Here is a 25,056-nt window from a genome sequence, read left to right as displayed (position 1 = left end):
AACATATGCTGAGACACATTTTAAAAAGATGGGACATGCCCCCCCCCCCTACTAATCTTTAGCTGAATCCATACATTCTTTTATCATAAATCAATACGAGCACGCAGTACCATGTTCAACTATCACAACCTCGACCTTGTTATTTAAAAAGATCAAAGGTATGTATAACCCACAAATCCCGCAGTGTGTTTGTAATCTGTTGTAATATTTTATTGGTGTCATAAATATTGTTCAAATATCGTTACAATGAGTGTTAAAGCTCAAGTTTAACAACTAGTTAAACGTTTTTTTTAACAAAATATTTAAACTCAGCAAACGTACTACTAATCGTATGATAAAGACAGCTTCTTTGCTAAACGGAAATTGTTATCAATAACATCCCATACCATAACTTGGTTTGATTATTTTAGACTTATATCAATAAAATTATAAACATCAGATTTTCTTAACTTTTACAATATTCAAACTACGAAAACTCAAAGATTGAACATACCCTGGTACAAAAGCAAAATATAAGAAAGACATTATTACTAAAAGGACCTGCAAAATTAAACATGAAAATTGATGTTTTACAATATTGAAACTACGAAAACTCAAAGAATGTACATACACTGGAACAAAAGCAAAATATAAGAAACACATTAATACTAAAAGGACCTGCAAAATTAAACATGAAATTTGATACTTTACTCTATTGAAACTACGAAACTCAAAGAATGTACATACACTTGTACAAAAGCAAAATAAAAGTAAGACATAATACTAAAATGACCTGAAAAATAAAATATGAAACTGCAGAGTGTTTTGCTACATTGTAATGGAATTACATGAATGTGTATTACAGAGCGGAGTAGTACTTTACCTAGATACAATACTGGAATATATATATTTTTTTAAAGACATAAAATTCTAAACCAGAATGATACCCTGTCTGCTAAAGCGACAGCGAAATCTTCCTTAACTTTATAACCAACAGGGGTAATTCCTGAACAGACTTTGCAAATGCGCTGTCTGGTCTGGAACTACGCTGGCAGCATATGGCACATTACCATTTTTTGCATGAAGCGTCTTAAATGATATACGATGACAGCCTGCATAGACTTATAGTTAGTCCAGGTTGAAAGAACAAAGCAGTAAAACGTTTTCAAAATCCAAAATATACCTAGCAACCTGTATTATTACTGTACAGAGATCTATTCACTTACATATGAGCATTGCTCTGTTAAAGGGGCTTTATGCAATCGCTTCTAAGGTATTGACGTTTAAAGGAAGTCTCTTCTTAGCAAAAATCCTGTTTGGTGATAAATGTTGTCCTGCTGACTGAACAGACTAATCTGGAACAACACTTTACTCACATGTCGTCCTGTTGACTGAACAGACTAATCTGGGACAACACTTTACTCACATGTCGTCCTGCTGACTGAACAGACTAATATGGGACAACACTTTACTCACATGTCGTCCTGCTGACTGAACAGACTAATCTTGGACAACACTTTACTCGCATGTCGTCCTGCTGACTGAACAGACTTGTATGGGACAACACTTTACTCACATGTCGTCCTGCTGACTGAACAGACTAATCTGGGACAACACTTTACTCACATGTCGTCCTGCTGACTGAACAGACTAATCTGGGACAACACTTTACTCACATGTCGTTCTGCTGACTGAACAGAATAATCTGGGACAACACTTTTCTCACATGTCGTCCTGCTGACTGAACAGACTAATCTGAGACAACACTTTACTCACATGTCGTCCTGCTGACTGAACAGACTAATCTGGGACAACACTTTACTCTCATGTCGTCCTGCTGACTGAACAGACTAATCTGGGACAACACTTTACTCACACGCATTACGGTACTTTTTTCCAGAGCAAGGCTAATTTTATTGGGTGATATTGTTTTATATTTCAAAAGAACAGCTATGAAAAAGCAGTTTATCAAAACAATACAAAATAAAGTAATTGTATATGTCCAATATGTTCAACGGATATAAAACAAATCATAATATTTACACAACTACCCATATTAGGCGTTCACCAAAGATTACTTGTATTATATATTACTGACATGTACAGTCCACTCTCGTTATCTCGAAGTCGGCGGGAACAAGAAAAAATATCGAGATAACGAGAGTTCGAGATATCCGATTAGGCGTTTCCAAAGAAACATGAGACGAAAATTTACCTTGTTTTTAACATCTAAATGTGTATTAATTACTCAAGTATTAATGGCTAACGACATTACACACGTGTTATTATTGAAGCAATTAACGGATCAATTTCATACCGCACAGTATCGGGAGCAGCCGGGCGAAGCGGGACGGTGAAGTATCAAAGAAAAAAATTCTCACCTTTTGCTGACACTGGAACAGTTATTCGCACTTCGAGATAAACCACGGTAAATACATGTAAAATCGGGACTCGGGACAAAATTTTATATCGAGATATCGAATTATTCGACATAACGAAAATCGACATATGCGATGTTTATTTATATAGATAAAGAAGGAAAATAGTTGGGACATTGAGCTTACTTCGACATATCGAGAATATCGAGATATCCGATATCGAGATAACGAGAGTGGACTGTATTTATTTCTCTTTGTTTTCAAAAACCAGACAAAATATATGTTAAAAATAATATTGTGCCAGATCCAGGTTGCGTGTTCGTACTGCAGAGAAGTAGCACCCCAGGCATCATCCGGATTACTGGTTATATGGTTGTATACTGGTTGTATTCTGAAATACAGCAGTTATACGCTTCAAGCATATTGGTTTTGAGAAAAACGTACAGAGGAAATGCAAGATTTCGAACTCTTTGGACATGCATTGAAAACAATATAAGAAATTAAAAAGAATGATATGTTTGATTAAAAAACAACATCTGCGATGTTACAACCAACATGAAAATTGCTCATTATTATTAAGTGTCTACACTTTATGCAGTGAACTCTGGTGGAACGCATGTCATCGAGAATAAGTGGTTTATAACCTGCATGGTTAAAATGAGATCACTTCATTTGAAACACAGGTGGTTAGCGTGTGGCTATGATATTAATTAGTGAAAACATCATTTTGAATCATAAATAATCATATTAGAACGAAAAATCAACTTTTCTGAAAAACAATTTTTTGAAAATGATGTTTTCACTAATTAATATCATAGCCACACGCTAACCACCTGTGATTTGAATACTCAATACCGTCATCACACTTTAACCGATGTATTACACACTCAGTGTAACAATGTTAAGTATACTTCATCTAATAGTGTTTGTCGGCTTTTTCATAAATATTTAGAACAAGTTGTATCAGTTTGTAGTTTCCTCACCATATATATAACATTGTTTATTATGTACTAAAAGGTATACGTTATTTTGAACGTGAGTGTTTTCATTAAGAATTATTTTTGTGCAAATGTAAAAATGCCAACTTTTTTATATGATATGTTTTATTTGTTTTTATTCGTAAGGCATTGGTGTTGCCACATGCAAACTTATGATTAGGCAGTCTAAAGGGTGAGAAGTCATGCCATCCCACTCCCAAACCGATTTTTTTTAAACATCGACATTTTAAATTCATCTAGTGATTTAGGTCAGGTTATAACACAAGGTAGTCAAAATATACTTGATATGCAGATTTGTCTAACGATAAGGCTATGTGACAGCAAAATAACATTTCCTGACATAAGTCGGCGGTATTTTATTATGTAAATTATTGAATCAGTTATTTTAAGCCGAGGAAAATGCCTCATCATGACAGAGTGGCAACGTCGCTGTAAGGAGTAATTAAATAAATGAAACAGTGCATGTTATGAATTGTACTGCTTGATTGTGCGACTGCGCACAGCCACATCCCGCAAAGAACACGTAGGATAAAACCTATCGAGTTAACATAGTTATGTAATATTTACAACATAACAGTCAAACATGGAATGGCATTTTTGAGATGTGTATTTCCTCTGTATTACTCACGTGCGGTACATCCTCTCCTACAGCAGGCAAAGCAACCGCAACAACACAAGCAACACAGCACGATGATCACGACCAGGAAAAGGCAGCTAACAATCGGGACCCAGCTAAAATGTATTAAAGCGTTGTAGCATTTATGCACTTGTTACATGTATACTATTTATTTTCATCTATATATAACATGTGTTGATGTGCAGAAAAAAATCTTGAAAATATCCGTGAGAAAAATGTACGAAAAATATTTTAGCAACGGGTTTGTATTTGAAGGAAGTAAACCTTAATATATTAAAAATATGCTAGTACATATTAACAACTTGTGTACATGAAGGAAATGAGATTAATGCATAATGCCGAAGAAACGTTTCCATAACCAATCTCAAAACATATTAAATGTTCTGGTAGGATGTCGAACTTACAAAAACTGATCTAACTTGGAGCTAAAGGAAAATTGCACGTTTATAAACAAAAAGTGCGCGTCCCTTACATGTGTTCCTCTATCCAGCTCTTTGTGCAAGAGTCTTGGTCCCTTTGCGTGGAAGGAACCTCACGTAACGGGTTGTCACAGCAGACCTTTAAGTTGGTAATATTGATGTCCACGCAGCAGTAGTCCTCACACAACTGCGAGGGGTGGTAGGTCCCATAAAAGTCCGTGTAGCTCGTGCAGCACTGATAACCATTGCAAACGTCAACTGAAGCTAAACAAGAGGGACATGACGCGAACCTGAGCCAATACGGAACAAAACTATTCTGACAAGGTAGAGATCAAAATAATCGAATAAGTTTATGAAACATAAATATTTAATTTCGGAGTCCATTTTAATTTTTGAACTCGGCTGAGATATCTAAAGAACAAATGTTTATTACCGAGGTTCGTGAAGATAAGACAAAGAAAATGACCTTTATAGTGTAAACATGTTTTTTTATTTTACCCAGTAACCTTTTTTAGCTCACATGACCCAGTCGAAACTCAGTCGAAATTTGATTGTGAGAATGCTCTGACTACGTTTCATGGGCTAATCAATTAGGCAATTCGTGCGTTGACAATGTTCCAGTGGCCGCAATGTTTTTCAACGTACCGGAACCGTTTTTGAAATTCAGCAAACATATCATTAGAATAAATTACAAGATCAAGTTTCGTGAAGACTGGACTGTAAATGCAAGAGAGTTTAAAGGTATTACTATAGCCATATACGGAAAACTGCTCCGGTCAGGAACCATTTTGGAGCAACGCCCAAATATCATTTAAACAAATGTTCAGACCTAGTTTCGTGAATATTGGGCTAAACAAATGGCTTCTATAGTGTAAACAAGTTTGTTTTTTAAGTAAAATAAGGAAAACTACCCCACCCCTGGCGTCCATGATTTTCAACGGACCGGAACCATACAGCCCAGTATTAATTGGAACAAATTTTCTTACCAAGTTTCATGAAGATTGAACTGAAAAATGTGACGTGTAGTGTGTAAACAAGGTTTTACTGTAACCATATACGGAAAACTGCACCACCCCATGGCGGCCATGATTTTATAGGAACCGGAACCATTTTCGAACTCAATTAAGATATCATTAGAACAAGTATTCTGACCAAGTTTCATGAAGAATGGATCGTAAATTTGAGTTATAGAGTGTTAATAAGGTTTCACTTTAGCCATATAAGGAAACCCGTCCCGCCCTCTTGCGACCATGTTCTTCAACGAACCGGAACCACTTTCGAACTCAGCCACGATACATATGTTCTGACCAGGTTTCATGAAGATTGGATTAAAATACGACTTATAGAGTGTTAACAACGTATTACTATAGCCATATAAGGAAAACTGCGCCGCATGCTTGCCATATTTTTCATCGGACAGGAAGCATTCTCGAACGCAGCTGAGATTTCAAATTCTTCATGGGACATATTTTCTGACAAAGTTACACACAGGTTGGAACATAAAGTAGCCTCTTAAGTGTTAAATGCTGATGACGCACAACGGACGACGCACAACGTGCAAAAGGTGATGGTAAAAGCTAACCATGAAGACGTTTTGCTCAGGTGAGCTAAAATCAAACAATCTGCACAAGTCTTAAGTTTTATTCACAGGTCCCCTTGTCTTTTAACGACTGCTTGAATATGCGGACCTTCTGGCGAGTATTCGATGCTGAAATTCATCATATATGAGCCGGCCTCTGATATCACAGAGCTTAACGCATGCGCGTTAAGTATCGTCCCAGATTTGGGATGACACTTTTCGCTGTTATGTTTTCTTTGCTTTTACGATTCTATGCTCGTAATTTATCCGGTTTATACTAAACATACGTGCTTTTGATTTTGTAATTTTATTTTTTTTCAGAAAATGTGACCTCACGCCATAGTACTTATCTGGGACTTATTTTGTCTCTTTTATGGATAGGAAAAAAATGATTGTCGAAAATTGACCGAATCCCTATCCTAATAAGCGATTAAAAATATATTTAAAAAAAAAAAGATTTTCTTTCTTAAAACTTGGTAAATAAGATGGCATCAGTGTCTCGGAAAAGTTAAGTGTCGGTTTGCGCCCCGCTGAGATGCAGTTTGTCCCAGTCAATCGCAAAAAGTGATGGCAGTTATATTGATGTAACGATTAACTACGGTAAATCCTTCTTTGATTCTTTTGACAGTTTCCGTGAGCAGTGTGTGAAAATGGTCTATTAATCAGTTTTTTCATTGATCACTCTAATTTTCATTTGCTTTCTACATCAACAACCTGGTAGTTAGCGCGTACTTCTCACGATAAACTCTTAACGTATAAATCTCTGTTGTAAAGCAAAAATACAAAGGTTTGCATCATGAGCGCGTTTGATACAAAGTTGTGTTCTTATGTGCTGTGCAACTGTTATACAATAGTAAATATCTAATAGTAAAAAATGCGCTACACAGCCCTCCTTTTTCTCAATGAATTTGCAACATGATTCTTTGTTCCAATATGTTTAAGTGCATTGTATTTTACTTCGTTGTACCTTTAAACCAACCAATACATAATAGCTATCGGGCGATATCGATAACAAAATTCTTTTAAAACTGTCCACCATATGCTACAAAAAACTGGTTAGTTACCATACAGAACAAACGCTATCGTTACTCAAATTTCTTATGTTGACTAAAGCAATTTAGTGGTGCATTGAATCGACTTAAAATGCCGCTAATGCATCTTAACGTCTTTACTATTAACGATTGACGAAAACATTGCGCATTTCACGAAAACGTTTTAAGTATGTTAACATAGTTCTTATTTCGTAGACATGGGGTTTTATGAAAAATATTTATTTCCTGTTGTTCTACCTGTCGAAATACACTATCGACTTCATGCTGATTAACCTTTTTCAACAACGTTTTTATCAGTGCCTGTTGATTCGACCTACCAGTGGCATCATGTAAAGGAATGTCGTTATCATACCTGTTGTCATGCTCAAAATTCATGTATTGCACAATTCAACTCTTGAACAAAAATATACCTCATGTTCAATAAATGTAATCTCAACTCAAATGGCGCATTGCGCGCTTGACATTGTGATAGCTTATGTTTGCTGAATCATCTTATTGATAATGCTTAATACATGTAGTATGAATATCTCAAAAGGGGCGTGTATCGTTAAAACAAAACGACAGTTTGAAATGGAAGTTTATTCTAGCCACCATTTAGTCTTCTCAGCCTTATTTCTTGCCAACAGCCTTTTACGCGTTTTGATTTTAAAAGGAGTAAATGTTGCGTCTGGAAACTGTAGTTTGTTTCATAAACAATCTAATTACGGGTGTTGAATTCGTTCATGTGATGTTTCGTCATGAACATGACGTCAAAACAACCAATTCCAAAGACAGACGGATATCTTTACCACATGAAAGGAAAATCCCTGCTTGGTTTTACTGAAATTTGATATAACAAAAGGCGGGTTCATTTCCCGTTCCCGAAAACATGTGAGTTTAATTTGTGGTCACCATACCGGACAGGTGGGTTTTCGTCCGGTTACTCCGCCCCCCCCCCCCCCACCGTCACAACACAAGAGTCCATACCAAAATTTAAAATTATTCATTAACAACAAATTAGCTGACTATCGCAGGCTAGCTATACTTCCTATTCGTCCCTACCTCAACATAAGTCTAGGAAGTTGATTTGGTAGGAGTCCTGGGGTACATTTTGATTCCATTCACAATGCAGCCTCAGGCGAGGAATAACCTCAATAACTTCGAAATACGCACACACACACACACACGCACACACACACACACCCTCACACACAACACACACACACACACACACACACACACACACACACACACACACACACACACACACACACACACACACACACACACACACACACACACACACACACACACACACACACACACACACACACACACACACACACACACACACATACGTGTATGGTATACAATGTGAGGACCTTGAGTTACTTCGGGGCTTGGAGGACCATTTTTAAGGAACGCATCTACACTTAAAAAAATGTAATGAGGCGTTGCACTGACAAACCATTTGTTTGTATTCTGAGTATCGTTGACATTATGTAAACCGTTTCTTCATAAATTCAATTTAAAATTATGTCAACAATTAAATGCGGCCAGAGGACAATCGCATGCTACCATCGCTTTGAGGACAGTGTTTTGTTGTCAATGTTTATTTACACTGACAAGACATCATAAGCACAAAACTAAGGTATACATCTTTGCGAGGACAATTTACTCAAATAAGTTTTAGCCTTCAAGGATGACCTTGACCTTGATTTTTCACCACTCAAAATGTGCAGACCCATGAGATACACATGCATGCCAAATATCAAGTTGCTATCATCAATATTGCAAAAGTTATGACGAAGGTTATGACAGACAGACAGACAGGCAAAAACAACATACACCCGATCATTTGATCCGGGAGGCATAAAAAGCAGTCCTCGAACTGTCGGTAAGCACATAAGCACAAATCTAAGGTATATATCTTTGCGAGGACAATTAACTCAAATATGTTTTGCAATATATCAGAAAATAAACAATGTATTTGTGTCACCAAAATGTTATGAATCTAATACAAATGCTGAATTATACTTTCCGGTACATATGTCAATTTTTAACCTGCCATACAATACTAGAATTGTCACAATACTTGCGAATAATACACCACAACTCCGCATGTTGTAATATGTAGCAAGTGGTAAAAGAATGTCTAAGATGAACATATCTGTTGTAATATGTATCGTAGGATGATGCAATTCGCACATACACAACTTCATATCATAAGAAACAATGCCTTCAAGTTCGAATGTTGTATGTGGAAGTGTAGGAACGCCTGCGGACAAGAGTTTGTCCACGGACAGACAAACTTGCGGACAGACGTCCATGTTGATTCCAGATACCCACTTTACTTAGTAACGGTGCGGGGTATTATAATCAACGAAACATGATAGCAGTTAGAAGTATCCCTTTGTATTCGAAGCTTACTTCGTCAAACATTTGTTTGTGTTTTATGTCGCTTTGTTTGTAGTCATGTACTGTTAAGGCAATTAGTTACTTGCCTTAAAGGAAATACTAGCGGGTGTAATGAAAAATTTATATTCTGATGTTTTTTGAGTTTCATGATTCCTATACATTTAATATGCATATTCTTGATTTTTATACAATATATTAAATCAATACCTTGCAGTTATTTCTTATATTATGGAAATTACCCTGTCCAAAGTATGTTCGCTTCGCAAAGCAATGTATATGTGCTTTAAAGTGAAAATATACGTGCTTGGTATTACGATCCGCTACAAACATTTCCAAGTTCCGTGCATTTTGCAATGGCTTATATAGACCATCTAGCATACGAGTTCACGTTTGAAATATGCTTATAATGTATAACGTTACTTCATGGTCATCATTTTTCCAAATAATTACATATATTTGAATGCACACTTATTTACGTATGTATAAATACTTGTACCAAACGTATTGATATTTAAATTAACATTCATTAACTTTATGAAATTACTTATACATACATAAAGCTCACTTTTCATTGTGCACGTCAAGTTTAGGTCTTTAAAAAGAAGTCCTCGGACTGTCGGTATGTGTCCATTGTTAAGCCCTCGCAACATCGGTCAAATATAAGCATGTTCACTGACAAAGTGGTAATTTCATTTGCTTTTAACGAATATTTCAACTGCTGCACCGAGTAGATAGTGTTTGATTTGAAAGTGTTGCACGCATAAAAAGGTCTTTGAAACGTAATCTAGAGGAACGTATAAACAGACCCGCGAAACAATTTATTACGTATAAGTTATTCGTGTTAAACAGTTTTTCTGACATGACATTCGATACCGTCCAAACCAATTCTTAACCATTTCCAGTGAACAATTTTAATGTTATGTTTTGTTAGTTAATCAATAACATGTAATTTTAGAGCGAACATAATCAATAACAGAAGCATCAGAAACGTATGCCCCACAAAAAGGGCTTTGAACTCGTGACCCGAATTTCAATAGGGGTCTTCTACTGTCCTAGGACAATGCACATGTGAAGAATCAAGCCAATCGTTCAATTTGTTGGCGTGTTATTGATTGGAAACAATGTTAACACTTATTGTGACAGACCTTGACCTTTGACAAGTGACCCAAATTTCAATAGGTGTCATCTACTGTCCAAGGCCAATGCACATGTGGAGTATCAAGCCAATCGGTCAATTCGTTGATGAGTTATTAATCAGAAACGATTTTCACACTTATTGTGACAGTGACTTTAGAACCATATTTCAATAGTGGTCAGCTACTGTTTAAGGTAAATGCACATGGGAAGTATCAAGCCAAACGGTAAACTTGTTGATGAGTTATTGATCAAAAACGATTTTTACACTTATTGTGACAGTGACCTTTGACCCCAATTTCAATAGGGGTCATCTGCTGTCAAAGGCCAATGCACATGTGAAGTATCAAGCCAATCTTCAATTCGTTGATGAGTTATTCGTCAGAAACGAACTGATCTACCGACAAACAGACGGACAGACAGACCGACATCCAGCAAAACAACATACCCCGTCTTCTTTGAAGGGGGGCATAATTATACAAAAAAGCAACACACTTTTGATTAAAATATTTTAATCAACGAGGTAACTACTCAGGTACTACTAAATGTTATAAAACTAAAAAAATGTCAGTTATATGACTTATCAGCTTTTGTGTGTTTATTTAAATGACGTACATCAACTGTTAAATTATTAGGACAACCTTTCTGGTATAAATAATGCTTTTACCAAATTTTGCAAAATGACATGAGTAAACACATGTTGTTTTCTGAGTGCAATAAGTAGTGTTACTGACATTTTTTTTCAGGAGAAGCAAAAATCTGTTTTATTAAAATAATAAATATTTTGCGGTATTCCAATTTTCTTATTAGTATTAAAATAAAATTTGTAAAACAAAACACAACTCTCAATTGAGATGTCTTTTTTAAAACAATAAGAAAGAAGCAGTTACCATAATTGTAACACTGAAATATTTTGAATGCAAAAAGTTACGTAAGTGATCTTTATGTATTTTGGAAAATATGCTGTCTTGAAAAATCAACAAAATGTCTGTCAAACAAATTATTACATTCAGTAGATGACATGTATGTTGTACTATATTTATGTAATAACAGTAGACGACATGTATGTTGCATTATATTAATAAGTCAAAACAAAATGAAAGTATGGTCATGAGATCATGTACAACATTATCATCTTCTAATTCTAATCTATTGACATTCATGTCCACACGTAATGAGGCGAAAAATACCAACACTCATACAATAACACACTCCAACATATATATCTCTTGAAACTTATAAATTGTAACAGTTAGTGAAATTAAACACATCAAATATTAAGAAATAGTCCACACATAAACCAATTACAGTCATCAATTTATCATTATATTGACGAAATATAATTATTCAAACAAGTAACCCAGCACAAAACATATGGGTTTATTAATGAAACATCTTTAGGAGATAAAAAAAAGCTATTAACTCATTTTTTTAATAAAAGGGCAGGGCGGGGCCTCAGAAGGGCAGGGCGGGGCCTCAGAAGGGCAGGGCGGGACTTCGGAAGGGCAGGGCGGGACACCCTTCCATTAAGGCCTAGCTGGAGCACTGCATGTAGATAATACAGACATTGAAATCACATGAAACTAGCTTACAGAAAAAGTTTTAACTTTAAGCTACATGTAGTTCAAAGGCTGAAGATGGGGCAAGAAGAAAAGCCATTTCTTCAAAATATGGAGCTAAAAGCTGCTTAAAGATACCATTGTGGGTTAAAGGTTTGTTGTACTTTTGCAAAATAAATTTAACAAAGAACATGCCTGTTGTTACAAAAGCGTATAATAAAAGTGCAGATGCTGATCAATACATTTATATGTATACTACTCTAGCAGTAAATCCTTTTGAGTAATATGCAACACAAATCCAAAAAAGTAATTTATACTAAGAAAAACAGCTGCTACTACATATGCGCCATAACACACTGTCAATAATGTTACAAATCAAGTTACAAATCATTGGAAAGTTAGGGCGGGGCAACCTTCCATTAAGGCCTTGATGGAGCACTACATGTAGATAATACAGAAATTGGACTCACATGAAAAGCAGTCCCAAAAATAAAACAAAACTTTATGTGAGCACATCACGCATATAAAATGAAGATAAAAAAGAACAATTCAACACGTGTCCTAAGGACACTGATTCCCCTATATTCCAGTTGTCTCATAACTCCAATAATGTAGAAAAAAGGACCAAAATACACAGGGGAATAAGTTCTCATGCTGGGATATTAATGTTTGTAAAGTTTCATTCCTAGCATTTATCCTTTTTGATTATGCGCAACAAAAAATCCGAAGGACATGAGTACAAGGTCGAATGTTAATGTAAAATACGAACAAAAGATAAATAGTGATGAATGTTTATACACAATAAGCCTTGTAACTAAGGCATGCTTTTCAAGGAAATAAACCAGTAGTTCACCCCTGCTGGCTTGACACAAAACACACAGCTTGTTTAGTTTGCACTGTTTAATCTTCTCTGCATTGAAACTTTACATATTTTAATGTAGCTTTTCACTTGTTGCCAAGGTCTGTTCAACAATACAGGTTCTTTTTTTCGGCTCTCCTCAATCTCGTGTTTATCTGGCAGCTTTGAAGTGTGAAGATATTTTCCCAGTTGTTGCTCAACAGCAGCTTGTTCTTCAACAGACCACATTTTTCTTTTCTGCGCTTTCTTTCCGACAAAGCTGGTTGTTGCTTTGGTTGAAACTTTGGACTGGCTGGTTGTGGCTTTGGACTGGCTGGTTGTGGGTTTGGACTTGTTGGTTGTAGCTGTGGACAGAGCAACTGTATCAACAACTGGTGTATCTTCTTCAGAATCTTCTTCCAAATTACTGTCTTCTTGGCAGGCGGCTCTACAATAAAAGTACAGTTTTTTAATTAACAATTAATTAAACTTGTATCTATAGGAAAGGAATACCACAAGGATTAAGATGATAAGCCTATTTTAGTTAGAGAACATTAATTTGGTACTTCAGTGCTTCAGGTTATTGCACTTCACTTGGCTGAGAGTATATGCCCACAAACATTTTGACCACGATTGATGATAGGATTAAAAGTAGTACCTGGCTGGTTATAAAACTTGGCCCAGATATTATCGACAAGTTTCATGATGATACAACCAAAACCTTTTTGAGTAAGAGTTAACATAGTTCTCCTTGATGCTGCAGGACAAACTGCCTGCTGCAGGTGTTCCTATAATATGATCAGTTTTTCAAGATTGTATCGTTGTTCCTAAATAGGGCAATTATTATGATTGTGTTAAAAATATGACCAGCATTTTTTTGTGCACATTTTTACATGCTAGTGATAATAGTATGTTGGTTAAGTTTCGTCACTTTAGTAGCAATACTCTTTGAGTTAAACAAGACACCAAAATTAATCACCAAAAGGGACTCATTATTTAAGAAAAGAACTAGTACATGTTGTTTTGTTTCTACTTCTACACCAATATATTGATTTGCTAAGATTACTGCTAACATTCCAGATGATACCTAGTGTGTTAATTATGGCTGCTTAATAGTATAAGTTTGAAGTTTGAAGCAAATAAGATGTGTTTTGCTCTGGATGAACAATTAATAACAAGCCCATGCCCCTTCATATTATTGTGAACAATTATTCTTGTCACTTGTCAGTGGAAGGCACTACCTGCAACACATTTTAATATTAACACAATATTCAGCTTTTACTCAAGAAACATGATCATGAAATGCATAAATATACTCATATAACTATATGTCATGAAATGATACTCTCAAAGTTACATAAAACCTTCCATGATTGAAAACTTCATTTACATTTTATAAGTGACTAATTCAGCCCAGTGAAATGATTCTTGTCTGTGAAACTGATCATAGTAAACATAAAATATCAAAATATGTCCACCATCTATTACGCACTACAACTTCAAATTCCCTCAATGTCCTGTTCTGGACACAACCGACAGGTATTGAAATAATTTCAAGATTTATAAAACATTTGTACTTCAAGTGTGACCTTGATCTGAACCAAGGGAACTTAAACTTGTTCAAGACACATCTGATGGTGATGGTGAACATTTGTGCCACACTTAATTATCTCCATGCATAAAGAAGACCTATACCATGAGCCCGACACAAACATATACACTCAATATCTAATATTAGTTATATGTACAATTATCAAGTGTTCACTGTGACCTTGACCTTGAGACGAAATTCAGCTGTACGAGTCATTAATTGTAGATGACAATCTGGGCTTCCAAAGAATAATAATTGCTAAAACTAGGGATGTCAGAAAATTTAAGGTTTTTGGAAACTTATGAGTAATTACGGTACTTATAACGAAAACCCATAACCACGACTCACCACAAAAGGCATGTCTAAACCTGTCCCCAGCTGTATAACTGAATTATTTTCTTAGGTCTACCATGGAAATGTTTTTAAAAATTGAGGACCAACAAGTTTTACAAAAGTAAACACACAACAAATTCCCTAAAACTGAGGTTTCCACTTTTTGAGGATGTTTTATAAAAATCAAATAACAAACTCCAACAAAATGAGGACTATACATTTTGATGACTTGCACACATGCTTCCCAGAATTCACGTCACAACAAACTTCAATATATACTAAGGACTTCAATATTTCATGGATATCACACATATGTGTTTCGTTATCAAACACACAGTCAACAATCCCTACAGCAGGAGGACTAGAAATATAACAAATGATTACATATTTCGAATCACAACAAACTCCTTAACAATGAGGACTACACCTTTTGAAAATCTATTCAATACTTCCAGTTCTACTCCATGCAAGAAGCGGGAAAGACTGATGGATTGATGGACGGACTGACGATTCTATATGCCTCCCTTTGGGTTCATAAAATCAACAGCAAGGAAATTGATACTAGAAAATGGAGCTGAATTGTTCCAAGGACACAAATAACAACAACTACAAAACACATTTGTTAACTGAATTTATGAACACTACTAGAAAAAAGCATTTTCTCACCAAATCGATTCTTGACTAACACTGGGCAGTCTGTCTCTAAGGGCTCTGCTATTCCGTATATGTTCTCTGTTATGACCCTGAACTTGAACTTGACTCCAGTCTTCAGTCCAGTGACTATTCTGGACTTGCACATCGGTATGCCAGGCACCTTTTCCCAGAAGTCTGAGCCCTCCTGGCATTTCTCTACTATGTAACCTAAATCAAGAGTGCATTCCATAATCTGTTTACATGGCAACATCCAAAACTGGAATATTGTTTCCAATTGATTGAAATAGGGAAAGGTAACTTAAAAGATATATTGTTGTGTCAAACACTAACACAAATATATTTTCTGTCATTAAATAAGTTCAGTTTATGCATTGAAAATGATTTCTTTACAAAACAAGAATATCAGTGAAACAGATGGATGCTCCCCGTTGATGCGCTTTGTCAATCTATGTGTTAATATCCACCTAACAAAATCTATGTTTAGCCTCGGTGACCTTGACCCCAGTGACCTCAAACCTCATCAAAAGGTAGTGGTCCATGCAAGGTACCTACATGCCAAATATGTAAGAGATCAGTAAAATATTGAAGGCGCTATGAGAAACTGTAACTAAAGTGTGACGGAAAAATCTATTACTAGCCTCGATGACCTTGACCTTGACAACAGTGACCTCAAACCTCATCAAAAGGTAGAGGTTCATGCAAGGTACCTACATGCAAAATATGTAAGAGATCAGTAAAATATTGAAGGAGCAATGAGACACTGTAACAAAAGTGTGACGGAAAAATCTATTATTAGCCTTTGTGACCTTGACCACAGTGACCTCAAACCTCATCTAAAGGTAGAGATTTCATGCAAGGTACCTACATGCCAAATATGTAAGAGATCAGTAAAATATCGAAGTCGCAATGACAAACTGTAACAAAAGTGTGACGGAAGGAAGGAAGGAAGGAAGGAAGGAAGGTAGGAAGGAAGGAAAGAAGGAAAGAAGGAAGGAAGGACAAACTGGCAGCTATATGCTCCCCGAAAATTTCCCGGGTGAATAATATGCCCAAGAACAAAAATTTCATTTTCAATAGTTGTATTCATGGTAAACGAGCCTAAATCAGAGAATATAAATTGTAATTAATAGGACTTACCGATAATTGGTAAGTTTCTTTTTTCCTGAGGTGGTTTCCATGCCAATCAGCAGGAGTCCGCAAACACATCACTGACCTCCAGAGGACCTTCGGGGGGTCCACACTTGTCTGCAAAACAATTAGACTACTTGTAAATTTTATGAAGAGACTATTTGTTACAAAACAGAACACTGGCACGGAAATTATGGTAACAAACAAAACATTTTATGCATATAACCCTTTCCCGCTAGAAGCAAAGTGAAAATGGCTATGTGCAAACAGCATAAAACTGAACTGGTAAATGTTTTTTTTGTTACTGACAAATTGCAAAATTTAACATACCAATAATGATGAACGGAATATCTGCAAAATCTCTGCCATGATCGTTTTCAACAATCACAAGGTAGTTTCCAGTGTCCCCATGATGTGCTTTTAGGAGCTCTAGTGTAGTACAGTCATTAGTGTTGGAGGTGCGAGCCTACAATATGTCAACCAAAATAGACTTGACTAATAATAAAATATGTTGCAGCTGATGGAGGTTAAGGTAGGTTTGCAAATTGTTTATATTTGATGGTTAGTTTAAAACTAGAGCCCAGACATGGGGAATGCCTGTCCGTAGGACATTGCCGACAAACATTTCAAAAGGCCGAAGGTGAATGCAAGATCGTTAGCCTTACTGTCCAATAATGTTTGATACCAAAGATTGCAACTCCATTGCGGTGTTCAAAACAACATTATATCGTGATTAATGGTTCCTGATATTTCCGGAAATGAAAAGATAATTCTCGTCATATATCTTAACAACCGACATTAGAACACTGCAGCATCAAAACATTCTGGTAATGATTCCCAAAATAAATGGAGCTTCTTGAGTTGTCGGGAATGCAGAAAAGCCCGCCACATGGTCGTATATGATTTTACATGGCGTTGCACAAAAAATGTGCTTCCAAGATGGCAGACAATAAAAGCAAATTACGAGGCTCAGAAAATTATAATTGACGATAAAATTAATGACAGACATGATATAATTAGTATTTATTAATGTAAAGTGCGTGTCATTCAACGATGGAGGAAACGTTTTGCATACACAAAATATATTTTAATTAGAAATAATCAGTAGTATTTATAATCTGTTTAGGTGAGTACATGTACAATTACTTTTGTTTCACTCGGAAATGGCGAAACAAATTGAATATTATTCAAAACACTAAACTGGTCCCAAAGATTTAAATATCAATACATAATTACCCTTGGGATGGGTTTTCCTTTTTTGGTCCAGATGACAGTGGGAGTAGGAGAACCGGTAATGCCCAGTTTCATCGTAAGTGGCTCCCCAGCACATACACAAACTTCAGACGCTCAAGAAAGAGATGTGTTGGTCAGGTGAACCTTTGGGGACTCTGTAAAAACAGCAAAAGGAAAATTAAATAGGTAGCTGTTTTCAAATTTTGCTCTTTGTCAAGTTTAAGCTTCTCTAGCTAGTATAGTTGTAGGTGCAAATCAAAATATTTTTCTACACAAATATATTAAAACAAGAAAATTTCTCTTTATCTGGGTATTAGTCCACAAGTGTCGTGTTAAATGAGACAATTATGTTAAATGCGAACTTTGCTTCTTGGCATTATCATTATTTTAAATCCATTTTACATCCCCCAATTTTTGTTTTATAGTGTATTTACAAATGAGTTTGAAAAGCTTATCTGCAGGCTCAACGTATTTTTTAATGTATTCATTTACAAATGGTTATCATTACCTTGGCTTGATTTCACATATTTATTGCTTTCAACCACCTCCTAAAACAAGTTTTTTTTAATAACAAATAAAATGTTCAACATATTATTTAAGTCATGAAAACTCTTTAAAATATAACAAATTAACAAACTTCACTTTCAATATTTTTTTTAACACAATTTTTATAACAAAAATACATTCTTTATAAGTACTTTTGTTTTATAATGGTATAACATACTTTGTCTAAAGCCTTAAAAAAATTCTAAACTGTGAAGACTTTCCTTTTTGATGACTGACAAATTTGTTTTATATAATTCAACTCACAACAAACTCCAACAATATGAGGACTTTACCTTTTGATATGTTTTTATGTTTACACATAAGTTTTTTCATAATTCAACATACAACAAACTCCAACAATATGAGGACTTTCCCTTTTGATGACTTTTGATGACAAAAGTTCACAATATAATTAAAATACATTTGAACTTGTTCGACATTGCAAACATGTTTAAACTCACAAACAAGAAACATGGCAGGCATCCACACATGTTTCCAGAGCCACTCACCCTGCAGGGTAAGAATGCCTCAAAACCATATTTCCCCGCAGTTTAATCTCCTCGCCCTGCATTGTTTTTAAATTGAAAAAACACAACTTCTGAAAATAAGCAACCACGTCCAAAATAAAAACATCTTGATTTGCCATTCCTCAATCAATCAAACTTATATGGTGTTGAATCCGGTTTACCATGAAAATGATTTCAACTATTTAGGATTAACAAGTTTTAAAAGGTTTACACACAAAAAACTCCTTAAAACGGAGGTTTCCAGTTATTGAGAACTAAGGCAAATGTTGTATGGAAATTATTAATAAACTCACAAACCCCTACATAATGAGGACTATACATTGTTGTATTGAAATTCTTAATCAACTCACAAACTCCTACATAATGAGGACTATATATTTTGGTATGGAAATTCTTCATTACCTCACAAAGTCCTACATTATGAGGACTTTAAATTTTGATGACTAGCCCACATGTTTCTCTGAATTCATGTCACAACAAACTCCAATATTTACTAAAGACTTCACTTTTCCATGGATATCACATACTATATGAGGTCATCGTGGTGTAATTGATGTCTGCTGGGAGGTCACGTGTTCGATACCCACTGTGGGAAAGTTCTTTAGATCTCCAATAAAGACACAAGTACTGATTCTATGTCTTGGAAATGGACTCGAGAGCATTTCAATAACTCTGAGGCTTTTGATGCTAGCAAGCTAATATAAATAGATTTAACAAGAGCTGTCTCCATCGGAGGACATATGCCCCGAAAAAACGCTTTTTCGAAACCTAAACACAGATTTCGAAACCTAAACGCGAACCCTAAGTTCAAGTCAAAGGGGTCAAAATTTGTGTGCGTATGGAAAGGCCTTGTCTATATACCCATGCATACCAAATATGAAGGTTACATCTGAAGCGCCATAGAAGATATGAGCATTTTTTAAACCTAAACGCAAAAGTGCGACGGACAGACAGATGGACGGACAGTGCGACTGCTATATACCACCCTACCGGGGGAATATAAAAAGAGTTCAATTTTGATATAGGACAATAATAATCCAACATGCACAACTTCATAACGTAAGGACAAAAACTCAATTTTCCGATGATTCAAGGACCGTAACTCAGGAGTGTCCTAGTCGATTTGGTTGATTATCATACTTGACCTAGATTTTATGACCTTACACATTTTCATGAAGTGTGGCGGAGATCCTATGAAATTTGCTTGAGTTATTGAGCGGAAACATGAAAAAACGCAATTTTTTGATGATTCAAGGGCCGTAACTCAAGATTGTCTGGTTCAATATGGAAAATTATCGAACTTGGCCTAGATCTTATTGCCTTACACATTTTTATGAAGTGTGGTAAAGATCCTATGACAATTGCTCGAGTTATTGAATTGAAACGAGAAAAAACGCAATTTTTCAATGATTCAAAGGCCGTAACTCAGGAGTGTCTTGGTCGATTTGGCCGAATATCGAACTTGACCTTGATGTTTTTGCCTTACACATTTTTATGAAGAGTGGCAAAGATCCTTTGGTATTTGCTAGAGTTATTGAGCGGAAACCAGATAAAACCCAATTTAACGATGATTCAAGGGCTGTAACTCAGCAGTGTCAGGGTGTCAGGGTGAATTTGACCGAGAATCGAACTTGAAATAGATGTTATTGCCTTACACATTTTCATAAAGTTTGGTGAAGATCTGATGACAATTGCTAAAGTTATTGAGCAGAAACAAGAAAAACCCAATTTTATGATGATTCAAGGGCCGTAACTCAAGAGTGTCTAGGTCAATTTGGCAGATTATCGAACTTGACCCAGATGTTATTGCCTTACACAATTTCATGAAGTTTGGTGAAGATCTGATGACAATTGCTTGACTTATTGAGCGGAAACTAAACCGGACGGACTAACGGACTGACTAACTGACTGACAAACTAACGGACGGTGCGATTTTAATATGCCCCCAGAACCTATGTTATGGGGGCATAAAAACTATTTGTTTTGTTATTAAACACACAAGTCAGCAACCCCTACAACATGAGGGCTAGAAATATACACAATTTTACATAATTGGACTATCAACAATCTCCTACATACTGAGGACTACACCTTTTGAAAATCCCTTCAATATTTTCAGTTATACTCCACGCATGAAGAGAGCAAGACTGATGGATGGATGGAAGGACAGACTGACTGACAATGCAGTTACTATATGCCTCCCTTTTGGGTCATGAGAAATACAGAAAGCAAATGGATACTAGAATATGGAGCTGAATTGTTCCAAGGACACAAATAACAACAACTACACAAGACATTTGTTAACGGAATTTGTGAACACTGACTAGAAAAAAAGCATTATCTCACCAAATCTATTCTTGACTAACACTGGGAAATCTGTCTCTAAGGGCTCTCCTATTCCGTATATGTTCTCAGCCATGACCCTGAACTTGAACTTGACTCCAGTCTTCAGTCCAGTGACTATTATGGACTTGCACATCGGCATGCCAGGCACCTTTTCCCAGAAGTACAAGCCCTCCTGGAATTTTTCTACTGTGTAACCTAAATCAAGAGTACATTCCATAATTGGTTTACGTGGCAACATCTAAAACTTGAATATTGTTTTCAATTGAATGAAATAGGTAACTTAAGAGATATATTGTTGTGTCAAACACTAACACAAATATATTTTCTGTCATTAGATAAGTTCAGTTTAAATCATTGAAAATGATTTCTAAACAAAATATGCCCAAGAACAACAATTTCATTTTCAATAGTTGTATTCATGTAAACAAGCCTTAATCAAAGAATAAAAATTGTAATTAATAAGACTCAACGATTATTGGTTAGTTTCCTTTGTCCTGAGGTGGTTTCCAAGCCAATTGGCAGGAGTCCGCAAACGCATCACTGACCTCCAAAGGACCGTCCGGGGGTCCAGGCTTGTCTGCAAAACAATTTGACTATTTGTTAATTTTATGAAGAGGCTATTAGTAACAACACAGAACACTAGCACAGCAATTATGGTTACAACAAGAGATGTGTTCGTCAGAAACACAATGCCCCATATTGCACCGCTTTGAAATATTTTTATTTATTGACCTTTGACCTTGAAGAATGACCTTGACCTTGAACTTCCACCACTCAAAATGTGCAGCTCCATGAGAACAACGCTTTGAATTTTTTTTTTGACATTTTACCTTGAAGGATAACCTTGACCTTGAACTTTTACCACTCAAAATGTGCAGCTTCATGAGATACACATGCATGCCAAATATCAAGTTGCTATCTTCAATATTAAAAAAGTTATGGCCATTGTTAAAGTTTTCGGACAGACAGACGCCATATATTTGACATTTGACCTTAAAGGATGACCTTCACCTTGACCTTTCACCACTCAAAATGTTCAGCTCCATGAGATACACATGCATTCCAGGGTTTTTTTTCCACTTTTTGGGAAGATAGCCCATGGCTTTGGAATTGGGAATTTTATCGGCATTTTCATGAAATTGGGAAAATAAATTCATTAGCCATTTTTTTTTTCCACACGAAAAGTCCACTGATTAGGGAAATACTAAGTTATACATAACTCTTTATAATCATTCAAATGAAAAGAACAAAATCATATAATACTTTGTTAGATGTAATTGAATTAAAATTGAGATAATAAACGCATAAGACACTTCTTTCTAAAAAAAAAAAAATATAAAAAAAAAATTTTTTTTTTAAATTGGGAATTTTTTGCCACATTTTGGAAAAAAAGTATACTTTTTGGGATTGGGAGCATAGCCGAATTTCGGCTATAAAAACGGGCCAAAAAAAACCCTGCATTCAATTATCAAGTTGCAATCTTCAATAGTGAAAAAGTTATAGCCAATGTTAAAGTTTTTGGACGGACAGACAGGCGCCATATATTAGACATTTGACCTTGAAGGATGACCTTGACCGTGAACTTCCACCACTCAAAATGTGCAGCTTCATGAGATACACTTGTATGCCAAATATCAAGTTTCTATCTTTAATAATGCAAAAGTTATGGCAAACGTTAAAAGTTATTTTTCGGACGGACGGACAGACTCACATACACACATACTGACATACACACATACACACATACTGACATACACACATACTGACATACACACATACTGACTGATGGACAGTAAGTTCGACTGCTATATGCCACCCTACCTGGGGCATTACAAGACATATTATGCAAATAAATATATCTTTGATAGAGAAATTATTAGCAGTTTGTTAATTTTTTATCAACTCAGATATTTATTGTTGCTTTTGACAATTGCCAGTGTAGAAACTTGAACTTGCTATTGAGACATTGCAAAATTTAACATACCAATAACTAAGACCGGAATATCTGCAGAATCTCTGCCATGTTCGTTTTCAACAGTCACAAGGTAGTTTCCAGTGTCACCATGATCTGCTTTTGGGAGCTCTAGTGTAGTATAGTAATGAGGTGCGAGCCTACAATATAAGTCAACCAAAATACATTTGACTAACAATAACATGTGTTGGAGCTAATGGAAGTAAAGATAGGTTTGCAAATTGTTAATATTTGATGGTTAGTTGAGAACTAGAGCCTAGACATGGTAAATGCCCGTCTGGCCGTTGGAAATTGCCGACAAATATTTCAAAAAGCCAAAAGTGAAATGCATGAGCGCCAGACTTACTGTCCAATATTTTTTGCTTCCTAAGATTGCAACCCCTTTGCAGTTTTCAAAACAACATTATTTCTTGATTAATGGTTCCTGATATTTCCGGAAATAAAAAGGTAATTCTTGTCAAATAATGTATCATTATCAACCGACATAAGAACACTGAAGAAAATATAAAAAATCCGAGAATGATTCCAACGTCAATGGAGCTTCTCGAGTTGTCGCGAACTTTGGCGGTTGTATACGATTTTACATGGCGCTGCACAAAAAAATGTGCTTCTAAGATGGCAGACAATAAAAAGAAATAACGAAGCTTAGCAGAAATGACAAGTAACCATAGCATTAACAACGGGCATCATATAATTAATATTTATTTTATGTGAAGTGCATGTCATACATGTACAACGATGAAGGATACGTTTTACTTACAAAAAACACATTTTAATTAGAAAGTCAGTGGATTAAGTATTATTTATAAACCGTTTAGGTAAGTAACATGTACAATTACCTTTGTTTCACTCTGAAATGGTTAAACATATTGAATGGGTTACTGGTTTAATATAATTGAAAACACTAAACTGGTCCCAAAGATTTAAATACTAATAGATAATTACCCTTGGAATGGGTTTTCCTTCTTTAGCCCAGATGACAATGGGAGTTGGAGAACCGGTAATGCCCAGTTTCATTGTAAGTGGCTTCCTAGCACGTACACGAACTTCAGACACTCCGAAAAGAGTTGTGGTGGTCAGGTGAACCTTTGGACGCTCTGTAAAACAGCAAAAGGTAAATTAAATAGGTAGCTGTTTTCAGAGTTAAAACATGCAAATTTCTCTATATCAGGGTATTTGTCCAAAATTGTCATGTTAAATGAGATAATATATGTTAAATGCAGTCTTCACGGTAATATATTTCAACCACTAGCCCGGCATATGATGCTTTATTAGAAACAGACAAAAAATCCAATAGCCCAACTATATAAATTATTAATTTCTAGTAGCCCGATTAACATTTACCCAGTCCCGGGCTGTCAGGCTTATAGTTAGCGTGAAGACTGGTTAAATGTGAACTTTGCTTCTTAGCATTATCAATATTTTAAATCCATTTTTCATGCCTAAATTTTTGTTTTATAGTGCATTTTCAAATGAGTTGGAAAAAGCTTATCTGCAGGCTCAGAGTATTTTTAAATTTATTTATTTACAAATGGTAATCATTACCTTGGTTTGATTTCAAACATTTATTGCTTTCAACCAACTCCTACATTGAGGATTTTTTCCAATGACATAAAAATATTTATCATATTATTCAAGTCACAAATACTCTGACAATTAAACAAATTAAGGAATATCACTTTCAGGATACTTTTAATATAATTAAAAAAAACACTATAGTATAGGAGGACTTTTGTTTCACAATTGTTTTACATAC

The 25,056-nt window shown here is 35.5% G+C and overlaps 2 long non-coding RNA genes across 2 annotated transcripts; both read right to left on the bottom strand.

The window, feature by feature from the left end:
• Positions 1-1,866: 1,866 nt before the first annotated feature.
• On the bottom strand, positions 1,867-4,705 carry LOC127876572 (uncharacterized). The gene is made up of 3 exons (XR_008047927.1): positions 4,465-4,705; positions 3,984-4,087; positions 1,867-2,748 (listed from the first exon to the last, which is right to left on the bottom strand). It is a non-coding gene; the product is annotated as an uncharacterized LOC127876572 (long non-coding RNA).
• A 10,933-nt stretch (positions 4,706-15,638) lies between these two features.
• LOC127876573 (uncharacterized) lies at positions 15,639-24,833 on the bottom strand. The gene is made up of 8 exons (XR_008047928.1): positions 24,246-24,833; positions 23,313-23,440; positions 21,799-21,905; positions 21,329-21,523; positions 17,913-18,064; positions 17,007-17,142; positions 16,686-16,793; positions 15,639-15,755 (listed from the first exon to the last, which is right to left on the bottom strand). It is a non-coding gene; the product is annotated as an uncharacterized LOC127876573 (long non-coding RNA).
• Positions 24,834-25,056: the final 223 nt, after the last annotated feature.

The sequence above is a fragment of the Dreissena polymorpha genome, chromosome 4 (genome assembly GCF_020536995.1).
Source record: "Dreissena polymorpha isolate Duluth1 chromosome 4, UMN_Dpol_1.0, whole genome shotgun sequence".
NCBI lineage: Eukaryota > Metazoa > Mollusca > Bivalvia > Myida > Dreissenidae > Dreissena > Dreissena polymorpha.
The sequence above is the reverse complement of the archived record's forward strand: the minus strand, read 5'-3'. Positions and strand labels throughout refer to the sequence as shown.